Here is a 12804-nt window from a genome sequence, read left to right on the forward strand (position 1 = left end):
CACACCATTGGCTGATGTTTAAAATGCTTCACAGTATTTACATATTCCAGTAGGAACTCACAGTTTTTATGCTGGGAATTAGGGTATTTTAGACTTCACCTTTAATGTCCCTCTAAGGACTACGATGGATGTCCCAGACGGAAAGGGTCATTAGGGTCAGCAGAACTCCCTGTGTAATGGAAAGTAATCTTGACTGTTTTCCTTTAACGCCAAGTCCGCCTGCTGCTTTTCTTTGCTACATCCTGTCTGATGCTGCCTTAGCTGATTCCCTGTGTACACACATTTACTTACTGACCCTGTACAGTTACAGTATAGTGCTCTGGGTGTGAAACAGACAATTTACCACCCAAAATATGAAAAATTAAGGCATAGTTTACACAGCATTTCATTCCTGTTTGACTTTCTTAATTTTGCGGAACATTAAAGTCTTTTACAGAAAAAATGCATTAGCATCTCATTAACTCAAAATGACCTGTGAAACATACACACTTTCACTGTCATGTCTATTTCAATTACTGTATGTTTCACTTGTGTTCAATTAAGCTCATGAGATGCTTTGTGAATTTTTTATGTAGTATTAATATTAATTTAAAAAAAAGCATAAATGTATTAATATGAAAATAATATTTTCAAAATAATAATTCCTACCCACACACTCCCATTTTTTAAACACTGCCAGAATTTTAAATCTGGGGTAAATTATATTAGTTGCATTAAATACACTTTATTTATTTTACATTGCTTTATTTAATATTTTTTACTTTTATTGCTTTATTTATTCTTTTTGTAAGGTGAGCCTAGAGAGCTTTCTTAATTTTGCTGAACGTTGATGTCTCTTACAGAACTTAATATCACCTGCGAAACACACACATTTCCTAAACATGTCATCTGTATTTCAGTTGTGTTTCATTAAGCTCATGATATCCTCATGGTTTTCCATAATATTAATCTTTAAAATATTAAGACATTAAAGTATATTTATAAATATTTATTATTATTATTAGTTGCGTTAATAATAACAATAGTAATAATAATTAATAATTCCATCCCACCCACTCCCAAATTTTTTTCAACGTTGCCAGAATTTTAAATCTGAGGTCAATTATATCAGTTGCATTAAATACACTTTTACATTGTTTTTCATTACATTTTTTCTTTATTTTAATTTATTTGTATTACTTTATCATTTATTTTTTGTAAGCTGAGTCTACAGAGCTTTCTTAATTTTGCAGAATGTCGACGTCTCTTGCAGAAAAAAACCAAATGAGCAACTCATGATTTTAAAATCACATGCGAAACACATTTTCAAAGCATTTCATGTCTATTTCAATTGTATTTCATTAAACTCAAAATATTCTCATGTTTTTCTGTAATATTAAACTTTAATAAATTAAAAAATTAATGTATTTTTTACAAATAGTTAATATTATTTTTATTATTATTATTATTATTATTAACAACAACAATAATTATATTTAATACCAATCCACCCACTCCCATTTTTTCAACATTTTTAAATCTGGGGATAATTATATTAGTCACATTAATAATAATAGTAATAATCCTATCCCCCCACTTTTATTTTTTAAACACTGCCATAATTGTAAATCTGGGGATAATTATATTAGTTGCAATAACTACCCTTTAACATTGCTTGATTCAATATTCCTTTATTTTTATTGCTTTATTTATTCATTGTTATTTGTAAGGTGAGTCTAGAAAGCTGTAAAATATATTATTGCTCCCTCAAAAGCCATTTCTGTGTACTTTGATAAGTACTACGAGTACTAATCAATTATGAATGATTTTTTTAGTGTTTCCAGGTCACTTCATGCTGAACTGCAAGTGTGAATGAGCACAAGCCAATCTATAAATGGAAAGTCACTGCATACTATTTAGTTCTATTAGTTTAGAATCATTAATTAGAGTATCAGACAACACTTTTTTTGGCGCGTGAGGTGAAGTTGAACAGGAATTTACTTGATTGTATGTAACAGCTGGTCTATTTTTGTCAACAAAATGTAAGGAAGTTTGTTTAACACTAATTACTGTGACAGTATAGCTTATTTTTGGTTCCAGAGGAGAAGGACTAACCCATAAAGTTTTTGTTTTGGGCACTGGCAGTTTTAACTACATCCCTGGACATGTGTGAGAGGGAAAAATCATAAATAGGTCAAATTAACTGTGTAAATGCTCCTGGAAATCACTTATCCAAGTAAAACTCAGACTTAGATATTCACACAGACAGGAAGAGCACCGGAAGAATGAGCAGTTTTTCATTGTTCCTTTCTTGCTCCATAAGTCCAGAGGCAGGAAAAGCGGGAATCTAAGGGACAATACTGGGTTTAAGTGAACAATCAAAATATAATCTGTAGCAATAAAGGGAGAGTTCCCCCAAAAAATGAAAATTTACTCACCTTCAAGTGGTTCCAAACCTTTATGAGTTTCTTTTTGGTCTGTTGAACATAAAAGATGTTATTTTGAAGAATGTTAGAAACTGGTAACCATTGACTACCATAGGAAAACAAAATACTATGGAAGTCAATGGTTAGCTATTTCCAAAATTTGTTTATATATCTTCTTTTGTGTTCAACAGAAGAAAAAAAGGTTTGGAAGAAGTGAAATTATGTTTGAATTTTCATTTTTGGGTGAATTTAGGTAAGTTTACAAACACTCTAAAAAAGAAACATAACCATTTTTACCATTTTACCATTCAACCATTTGTCTGATGGTAAATCATACTAAATGTTTTTAGGTCGTTACGATTACCTAAATCATTAACATTTGCTAAATGCCAGAATAATGAGATAATTTTTTTGAGATTTTTTTATTAATTTCTAGACAGTCAAAAGTTTACACACATTTCCTTGGTATTTTTTTAGCTTTGCTTTTAAACTGTATAACTGTGGTCAAATGTTTTGGGTATCCTTCCACAAGCTTCTCACAATAGTTTGTGGGAATTTTGGCCCTTTCCTCCCGACAGATTTGGTGTAAACCAAATCTTGCTCGCACAAGCTTTTCTAACTCTGCCCACAATTTTTTTATAGGATTGAGATTAGGGCTTTGTGATGGCCACTCTAAAACATTCACTCTTTTGTCCTTAAAGCACATTTTAACTAATTTGGCAGTATGCTTAGGGTCATGGTTTGTTTGGAAGACCCATTTGTGGCCAACTTTTAATTTCCTGGCTGATGTCTTGAGATGTTGCTTCAGTATTTCTACATACATGGACCAGTCCCTCCTGCAGCACATCAGCCCCACAACATGATGCTGCTGACCCCCCACCCTCCACTTCACAGTTGCAATGGTGTTCCTAGGCTTGTAAGCTTTCCTCTTTGTCCACCAAATGTAACACTGGTCATTATGGCCAAACAGTTCAATCTTAGTTCCATCAGATCACATGACATGTCAAAAATTATTCGTTTTCCCAGTGTACTATAAGTCCGTTTGGACTATACAGTTGTGAATACTAGAGGTAAACAGCTGTGCATACAGTAAGTGAATCATTATGCATATTTTTTCTAAAGCTGTTTATATCACATGTGAAATTATGGTTTCTTCCATAAGGATTGTAATTAAATGTGGTATTTCTTAACGGATTAGAGGTGTGATGACTTATGCTGAGTTCATTATTGTGTAATATCTCTGTCTGAAAACATATCTAATCCCAAAGATTTGGTTATGAAAATATGTCTATAGTCCTGGGAGCAAAAATGGGTTTAAGTGCTCATTGTCGCAATAATTACATTCAGTCACATTTAAACCCCTGGGAACACTTATAAAGTTGTGTAGACTCTTGTGAAAACAAAAGACTGCTTTTATAATACATTGATTTAGTAGTATGCCTGTGTATGTTTTACGCTGTACAGTATCCAGACATCTTTTTCATTGCAAAGTATGTTAAAGGTTTTTAAATTGTTTAAAAAATTCTAGTTTTCTAGCTATTTAATAAAGAAATGCTAGATTAGATCATTATAATGCAGAATATTTTCACATTCTCCCCTACTTTTGTATATTAAGTAATCTTCAGCATTTTTTAAAGTCATTAAAAGGTTATTTAATTTCAGAATTTAAATCCTGGAATTTTTTTACTCTCTCAAATGTATAGACCTCATGCATTGTAAATGTGTACATTTCTATGACTTTTATTAAACCAGCTTGGATGTACCCTAAAACACAGCCTATACAGTCGTATTCAAATTAAATGTTGTTCAACAATTTTCCTCAGTATACAAATGCTTCTTTGAACGCATTTTAGTTGTATCTTTGTAAATAAAAGACTTCTTACTGTATTGACAGCAGTGTTGTTATTATAACGTATCTTTTTAACATCATGAGGGCTGACTGCAGTTTGAGCTAATGAGGACAGAAAACTCTCTGATAGGATGAGAAGCGCGCACATTTTTTTCCTGAAGCGTTTACGTCACTGCAGTCAGCTGTGCGCGCGCTCTCGTGCTGTTCATTTCTCTCAGACGTGTTTTTCTTCGCTTCACGAGAGACTACTAAACTTTCAGCTCCGTAAACAGAGGAATAAAACACTACTTTTCGAAAAGAGTGGAGTGAAACGAGAAAGAAACCGGGTACGGAGGAAACAGAGGGCGGAGGAAGGAGTTTGGCGTGCTGGCCTGAGACGTAAGCACATTCTTTCACTGATAAATCTCACATGCTTCATACTTCATGCTTGTATAGTGAAACCATGGGACTGCATGAAAGACAAGTGCAGCTGTCGTGGTTCTAGCCAATTCTGTCATTCGCCAGAGCCGCAAACTCGTTTAATAAAGTCAATATAAGTCAGAACATCCTGTCACATAAACTAAACATCCTGTTTCTTTGGTCAAATTAAAATACGTTTGCGTTCCCTGGAAGCAGAAAAGCGGTAAATGTCTTAAAGGGATAGTTCAACAAAAAAACAGTTTAATTTACTCCCTATTAAGTAAATACTCGACCTCAAGTTGTTGTTTAACCCCTTGTAAGATTCTTCTGTTGAACACTAAAGTAGGCTATATATTTTGAAGAAAGCTGCAAACTTGTAACCATTGACTGCATAGTAGGAAAACAAATACCATGGAAGTAAATGGTTAGAGCTTATTTTATTTATTTATTTATTTATTTCAGATCTTTTGCGTTTGTAGCAAGAAAAGAATGACAAAATTTCAGATTTAAGTGAACTTCCCCTTTAAAAGAAGTCACCTGTGTATTCTCTAGTCTAAACAGTTATTATCATTATATATAGTCCTATACATGCTTGAAACTTGATGCATACGCCTGATTTTAGGTTTTAACTTGTAAATCAGAGTTTACACAGAATTATTTTGGGTGTATCAAAGCCCGGGTGTGCCTGAGAGAAATCCAACGGATGTTCTTAACTAGTCAAGATGTCAGATATTTGTACAAGTCACATCAGTTAGTTTAGACTTTTCTAAAATGTCCTGAGGTGTTTCTTTGGACTCTTTGGTTGGACGGTGTCTCTAGTTGTTGATTTAACGTCATTATGTTGAGTGTAAATGCTGATCTGATAAATCCATGACAAGAGAACAGTGTGTACTGTTTGCAACTCCAGTTGTTTATGCGCATGAGTCGGTCATGCAAAAAAGGAAAATGAGTATGGTTTACTCTGTTATCTAAAGTTTCATCCTCACCAATATGATGATGAAGCTTAAAACAGCTTTCTGCATGAGATCAAAATTGCAGATTGTCGGGCTTAAAGGGATAGTTAATCAAAAGATGGACATTTACTCACTATTTACTGTCCCTCAAGTGGTTTTAAACCTTTAGGATTTTTTTTCTTTTGAATACAAAAGATACAGGGCTCAGCATGAATAAGTACACCCCATTTTGAAAATTAATAAAATTAATAAAAATGAATTATTTTTAAATTAATTGAAAATTAATAAAAATGTATGCAAAATATTGCACAAAATTAAAATCACAAACTACAACATTTCAACAAAGTTGTATATTTTTTTTGTTTCTCTTGATTTTTGCTATTTTTGAACATGTTTTTTTTATATTTTTCCCTAACATATACATTTTGGCTACTCATTTTTTAACAGTTATTGTAAGTTATTTTGTTAGATTAGCTCCAGATTTAGCTTTAGTACTGACTAAACTAATGTATATGCACAAATATAATGTTTTAAAGCATCCTGTAGAAAATATTAATTTAAATGAGAGATTTGTGAGGGGTGTACTCGTATATGCTGAGCACTATATTATGAAGAAAGCTGAAAACTTGTAGCCATTGACTTCCTTAGTATGAAAAACAAATGAAAGTGAATGGTAACAGATGTCCAGCCTTTTTCTCTCTCTCTATATATATATATATATATATATATATATATATATATATATATATATATATATATATCTTTTTTTTTTTAGTTCAACAGAAGAAAGAAACTCAATAAGGTTTATAACCATTTGAGTGGTTGGAAGAGAGTAAACAGTGAATTTTTTTCAAGTACAAATTATTTCACTGACAAAATGCCTGTTTTGGTAATCTTGAATCAAATCTGAGCATATGTTTCCACTCTGCAATGCATAAATAAGTGTCTGGTTTAGCTGGACTTTAAAGTAACGAAGTAAAGAAGCAAAAAAGGTAACCTTTTTTTCCACATATCTTAATATAACTTTCTGAAGCATTTATGAAGGAGGGGTACAATTTTTAATTCATGAATGAATCATGAACTTGATTCACATCTGGTAGGTTTGGTTCGATTTAAATGAACTGTGTGAATGCTGTCGGCCAAAACAAGTCGATCCCGGTCCATGGATATTGCATTCACACTGTTTCCCTTTGTTTGATCCAGAAGACAAAAGAATGATATACGGTATAGTGCTGTATCTAAATCACTTAGTGTTCACACTGTCAGTTTTAGGGCTGCATTCTTTCACACTTGTTTGGCTGGTTGTAATGAACAATGTGAAAAGTTAGATCCAAATTTTGTTGTGCATCAAACAAGAGGATCAAGACCTGTATGGCAGGTTTCACACTTATCATTTAATTGTACTTATTGGTTGCTTTAAAAAGATGCATTTGGTCCTGGCTTAGTGTTCAGTCTGTTTTTGAATTTGCAAACAGGACCAAACACTCAAGCTTAACTAGATTTTCTCTCATAGTTGCTATTTACAATTCAGTGGAAATTTCGCTTCTCCTTGCAGCAGATCTTCACTTCTGTGTAACAGTGGAATTTAAGTTGTTTTACTTTACACATTTTACAAGCTCTTCACACAAGTTTTAAGCTGATTAATAATACTATTGCATGTCGGTACACACTATAGACACAATTAGCCCTGCACGCTGGAGTTAAAGAGCCCAAATTATACATGAAATAGGTTCATATTTTGGTTGTAAGGGTCTCCAACAACAGTCTAATATGCATGCAAGGTCAAAAAACACTTTCATGGTCTTATAATCTGCATTTATTTTTACCTAATTATCCCAGCGACTCCCGTATGAATTTCTGTAAACAAACAACACGCGTCACGTTTTTAACGTGGCTTTGCACGCGAAATGAGAATATAGCGAGTTCATCTGATACAGTACACGCGGTTACAAGTAACAAATCACAACTAAATACATTTGCAAGCTAGAGTCAACGAGGCAACAACTTTAATCGCACGTACTTACACTTGAGAAATGGAGGAAGAAAACCCATCCTGACGTCCATCAGTAAGTTACTCTTTACGGATCCTTCCTTTAACAAACGCTGATGAAGTATTCTTTGTAGCATGTAGTTTCCAGAAGTTTCCAGTAGTTTCCAACTGCTTGGTTATAATGCTGAGGTTTCATCTTTGGGTAGAGACTCGATAATATCCATCTGCAGTGGGACTTCAATCGACCGGCATGTTTGTGTGTGTTTGTGGGTGTGTGTGTGTCTGGGTTTCTGTGTCAGAGGGCGGGGCCGCAGGTTTCAAATCTCCCGGGTTTGCGCGTGCACGTGAATAACTTGGTTTCATTCGTACGTCATGGCGAAACACCTAATGACTCGGTATCAAGGCGACTCGTTTGAAGCACTATGAGTCGACTCTTTTATAGATGAATCAACCGTTTTAAACACTGTACACTAACAGATTTAAGCCTTAGCTGGATACTTTACTTCACTTAGAGCTGTGTTACACACTACATGGAAGGGCATTTTCAAAAACCCATAATATTGGCTCTTTAAGAAACCAAGAGGACTGAAATACAAGTGTGAACACACCCTAAATTATAAGTGAACTGTCAGAATGGATTATCTGTCAACTAGCATAATCCTGTTCTCACAGATTCCCTGATCTAAAGATTATCATTTAATTATTCCTTTTTACCTAACAGTACAATGAAATGAAAGATCTTTCACTTAGATTTTGTTTAGGTACTATTTAAATGACGGAATAAGTTCTCTTGAGTTATCTATTATAATCATTTGTTATTGTATTGCACCACAGCAATGCTTTTTATTAGTAGTAAACTTCATTCTGACATATTGCAGACAGAACTTCATCAGTTTTCATATGTAAGATTTGCTGTTTGAGGGTACTACCAAGTAGACATGTTTGGCCGCTTTGTCCAGTAAGTACTGTCATTCCCGAATGTGCCCTCAAGTACATTCCTCAATGAGGAGTCAGTGAGAACAGACTATGGCACTGACGCGTTTCCTCTTAGAGCTGTGTGTGTGTGTGTGTGTGTCTCTGTGTGTGTGTGTGTGTGTGTGTTAAGGTGGAGTTTGCACCAACTGTCACTTGTTTGCTGTCAAAATGGATGTCTGTCATGCCTTGTTTTCCTCAGGCCAAGGAAGCTGACCGAGCAAATTCCTATAAAGCTGTTGTGTAAAGTGAAACTTGCACAGAAACTGTAGTGTGTCTGATTTGTAAGTGAATCATTTGCTTCCGTTGATTTTTCTAAGCATATCAGGTTGGCGTACATTTTTACCGACACCATTTTCAACTTGTAAACAAATCTTTTTTTTGTGCATTTTGCCATTTTTTTACACCATAAATTTATTGCAAGGTTAATTGTCTTGATATTAAGTGACAATTGTAAAGATTTCACATAAAGTTGTGCAATATATAGATAATTATCGAAATATTAATCACAATGGTTTGCCATAAATGTGAAATTTAATAGAAAATGTAATGAAGAATCTATTATACCTGCTGTTAGCAAGAATTCTTAGCATTTCAGACAATGTACAGAAGTTATTTACATGTCAGTGCACATCTCCGATACCAAGCCAATGGTATTTTGCTGTTTATTTTGTTTAAAAATCTATAAGTCTGTATTAGTATGGATGCTGAAATATGACCAAACAACTAAATCAGTGTCATGCAGTAAATCCGACAGTAAAGAAGTTTTTTGTTTTTTCTTCCAGTTTGTTCTTGATATAACAATACAGTAGAGCTAAGTGGTGGTGATTTATTTAAGTTGTGGAATTAATGTTAATAGACAAAACCATTGTCATTAAGCATATGCGCAAACCTGATAACATTACAAGCTGAATCCCTGCAAGTGTTTGAAGTATTAAAACCAAACTTAATATGTGTGACCTAGACCTTGCATTGACCAAACTACGTCAGTTAGCGCTTTCCCTTTGGGTAAAATTGACAAACAATTAAATTCTATTAATAGAAATCATACAAATTTTATTAAATGACTTTTGAATAGTTTTGTCTATTGTCATGAGATTGGTCTTGCTAGATTCCTTTTATCATACAGAGAACATTTATATCATGTATTGCCTAATTGACTTCCTGTCCACCATCTTTAATTAGTTTGAACATCTGTTGATTTTGAACTCTCTATAGCCCACTTTCCACCAAATTTGGCTCAGACCATGCTGCCAAAAAGTTATAGAATTTTCCAGTTGCTTTGTAGCTTGTTGCTGTGCTTTTTTATAATGTGGCCGCTGGGCTGCTTGACCCTGATAATTGCTGCTTGCAGCTATATTTTCTTTTTTAATTTATTTTTTTGTTTGTTAAAATACCAGATTTTTTTAAGCGACTATAATACATGACTGTTACTTTCAGAAATTGTAGTGATGCTTTCTTTTCCCTGAATTAATATAAGTATACTATTAATATAATAACCAATGTTAAAATATCATATTGCACAGGTGTCAAACTCAGTTCCAAAAGGGCCGCAGCTCTGCACAGTTTAGTTCCAACCCTAATTAAACACACCTGATCAAACTAATTGAGTCCTTCAGGCTTGTTTGAAACCTACAGGTAAGTGTGTTGGAGCAGGGTTGGAACTAAGCTGTGCAGGGCTTCGGCCCTCCAGGAATTGAGTTTGACACCCCTGTTGCATATTGAATATTGCGTTATTTTGCATGCTATAATTTTTTATTTTTAATATCACAGAGTCTTATTTTTTTTAAATGACACTGCTATCATCTCCATGCAAATCAAAAACTAACAATAATAAAAGACTTCATGTAATGTACATGCGTAGAATATTTATTGTTCAGTCTATAAGCATGTCAACAACTAAACAATCTGTGCTGTATGTTCACTTCAAACATGTGTAGTGCTTTTTACAAAAATATTATCATCAACTATTCTGACATTTTTGTGGATCCGTGTGAAAAGTTGACACATTGTTGCCTGCTTGCAAAATTCCATGCATTTTATTTAAATTTCAGGCCATAAACAATGTGTATAATAAAGGAATTATGAAACTGATGCTTGGTTTACTTTTAGATTAAGAACAACATGCTTTTCAACAAGGCTTGAGATCAACCAGCAGTTGCTATTGTATGACTGTTCATTTCCAAAATGACTGTTTTTAAGAACACGAGTGACATCTTCACTCACACTGTCATTTTAATTTGGACAAAACATGTAATCAGGGAATATCCTACGTAATGCATAAACAACATTTTCTTTTTTCTAATTATACATTATTTCGACTGAATAAACAGCTGAGACCGTCTCTGTCACACCCCTCTGCATACTGGAAACACCAGGAGGAATTCATGTTACATAATTACAGTGAATCAAACCCTGTTCTCAATCCAAGAACACCAGCTCAGGCCAGCAGATGGCGCTGTGCTCCTTTCTCTTCTCTCTTCTTCCTGCAAATGCAGATGGGAATTGATCATTCATACGGTACACTCTACAGAAACAAAGTTTCTTTATGGAACTTTTCACATGTCTGGGTTCCTCAGCAGCGGCGGTTGTTGGGTTAACTTTTGGCCTGTCACAATAATCAATAATATATGGACTTATTGCTCAACACATGGACATAACCTCAATCATTTTTTGTTGATGCAGTATATATCACCTATACATAAAAAAATTAATTCTAACAAAATTTTAGCCTAATGTGCAACGCCTCAATCTCTGTTGGAGGTGTCAGTAAAGTTAAAACACAAGTATTTACTATAAACTACTAGAGTATATTTTCATGTTGGTGTCTGATCACTGAAAATAGATCTGGTAGCAGATATTGCAGCATCTGTTACTCTTTACCATGCACTTTCGCCTGATTATCAAACTGATTAAATGACTATAATTAAGTGAAATATTCTAAAGAACAAAATATGATTTGTTCTTTTAAAGAGTGTACTTGCATTGTGATTATATTATATTGGCATTCTGGCATTGTATAATGAGTTGCTTAAAATGACATTAATATAATTTATTCCAATATATTTTGGTGCAATATATCCTACAACAAAAAATAGAGAGCCGTAAACGCTGTAAAAGTGCTGGGTTTCACACAGTTTCACAAATCTTAAAATTTGCAATTTTAAGTTGATTGAACATAAAACAATCAAGTTGTCCCCCTAAAAACCTTAAGAATTGTGTTGTGTGTTGTTTCAACTTATTGTAAAAAAAAAGTAGTTTGAACAAGCAGCAAAAGTTGTTGTTTGAGTGAATAGATACCACTAATATTTTTTTATATATTTCTATTTGCTCAAATAATAAAATAAAAAGCCACAGTAGTGTTTTCCAAATTTCAAAAAAGCAAAACAAATTGTGAGACTGATAACAGCAGCCAGAAGAGAGAACAACGTCAAATTCATTGTCCTGCCCCATAAATAGGCCCACACGGAATCTTTGTGTGCAGAATTCCGCAGATTTTTAGCCCGTCATTATTTCTGTTTATTGTGTAAATGTGTGTAAATTTATATGTATTAAGTTTTTTAATTAATTTCAGTAATAATATTGACTAATATGGAAATATTCATACGCGTTATTTACAAAACAGTTTGTAAAGTAATATTTTCTGTCTTTTGGTAGAGATATTATATGAGAAACTTGCTTTGTTTACCAAATAAAGTGAATGTGATTGAATTTGCATTGTAAACAATAAATAAAAGTTAAAAAGGTATTGTTTTTTATTTCATATATTAAGTCTTTAGTTATGATACTCCCAGAATCATTGTGCAGAATTCTGCAGATTTTCAACAATATTCTGTGCAGAAATAGCAGAAAATGTCCGCAGGTTCTGTCTGGCTCTACCCATAAGCAATGAATTAGAAACACCTCATACGTTTTTGTAATTTGATACAAAGATAATATATTACAAAAAATAGCTTTATATATGTACATACTATTTTTTTTTATCAAGACATTAAAAACTTTCAAGGAATTTGGATGCCTGATGACTTTTAAATCTCATCACAGTCTTGTCAAAAGGGTTAATTGGCACCGTTGGTTCCTCCATTAGGAACTTTTAACATTCAATATATCTGTTCAGTGTGCAAAAGGTTCTTTAAAGTGGAAAAGATTAATAAAAAGATGCATTTTAACATGCACGAACACTAATAAAATCAATAACAGTTCATTCATTCATTCATTTTCTTTTTGCCTTACTCC

The 12804-nt window shown here is 33.4% G+C and overlaps 1 protein-coding gene across 14 annotated transcripts in view; it reads left to right on the plus strand.

The window, feature by feature from the left end:
- Positions 1-4444: 4444 nt before the first annotated feature.
- kifc3 (kinesin family member C3) overlaps positions 4445-12804 on the plus strand; it is a 65935-nt gene continuing 57575 nt past the window's right edge. For all 14 annotated transcript variants that reach the window (XM_073929674.1, XM_073929673.1, XM_073929675.1 and 11 more), the window contains exon 1: positions 4445-4632. The gene's annotated coding sequence lies outside the window, so the exon portion shown is untranslated. The remainder of the gene's footprint in view (positions 4633-12804) is intronic.

This window comes from Danio rerio, chromosome 18 (genome assembly GCF_049306965.1).
Source record: "Danio rerio strain Tuebingen ecotype United States chromosome 18, GRCz12tu, whole genome shotgun sequence".
Taxonomy (NCBI): domain Eukaryota; kingdom Metazoa; phylum Chordata; class Actinopteri; order Cypriniformes; family Danionidae; genus Danio; species Danio rerio.